Below are 1228 nucleotides of genomic sequence, written 5' to 3'. Positions count from 1 at the left end.
ATATGTCAGTTAACATAAGCAGAATGACTAATCTGAGCCTCTACAGAGATCATTCCCATCAGTGTGTAATTGTACAAGCACATCATATGGGATAGAAAGATACATTATCATCCACGTAAGTAGCTATATATCTTTTGTATGAAGCAAAAAATAAAGCACATAAGGGGCTGCCAAAAACCACAATACCATAATACTAGATCAAAATACTACATCCCATTGCCAATAAGTTAAAATGTAAATACATCATCAATTTTGAGAAAAATCAAAATCCAAAAATATCATAAAAAAGTATAGAATACTTTGAGTAAAAGCCTGCAAAGAGGGCATCGAACATTAAAGATGTCCAACAAAATACAAGTTAAAGATGTCCAACAACAAGACCAAGAAGAAAGCTTACAATAAAGGCAACTATAATCAAAAAGCAGAATACCATCACGTGCACACAGATTCATGGGGCTGCCAACAAGGTTCTTATCCTCTTTAAATGTATTGGCATGCATGTGTTCGCGAGAGAGATTATTGGAAGATCGTAGATAGCTATTAAGTGCAGTAATGGTCTCATCTTTAGTTAGATACTTCTTATATATGGCATGCTTATACCCGGAGACCTTCCATTGACACTCAGTCTAGGAGTCATAAATCTCTCGTGTACACCCTTCGAAAACCATATAGAATCTTTTCAAGTACATCACTACAACTCACTGAATGCCTCCTTGATTTTCTGCATTTATGTGCAATCAAGTATCAAAAGAATTATACATAATAACATAAACTATGCTACAATTAGTATATACATGGACTTCGTTATATGGTCCCAATTAGGAAATGTGCTCCACTGGTTTGAGCAACCCATAGCCTATTAGTTATCGAACCGCATAGTTCTTCGTCTCTACGGATTTCATCATGTCCTACAATCAAAAAGGGATCGATATCGTCCTTCTCTAGGTCCACAAGTAAGGGTTCCAATGACATGTTGAAATATTTGTCATTCACTTGGTTGCATCTTATGAAATTGTGAATGATGCAACAAGCCATAACAATATGCTTCTATACCTTGAAGGGATACGGGATGGAACTTCTCAAAATCTTAAACCACTTCTAATTTGGAACATTAAGGCACAATTGATTACAATTTAGGACTGTCTAATGGCAAGAATAAAAGGATATTAAAACAATAAAACATAACTCGTTATATAAAAATAAGATGTCAAATACAAAAATACCAAAA

The sequence above is a fragment of the Elaeis guineensis genome, chromosome 7 (assembly GCF_000442705.2).
Source record: "Elaeis guineensis isolate ETL-2024a chromosome 7, EG11, whole genome shotgun sequence".
NCBI lineage: Eukaryota > Viridiplantae > Streptophyta > Magnoliopsida > Arecales > Arecaceae > Elaeis > Elaeis guineensis.
The sequence above is the reverse complement of the archived record's forward strand: the minus strand, read 5'-3'. Positions refer to the sequence as shown.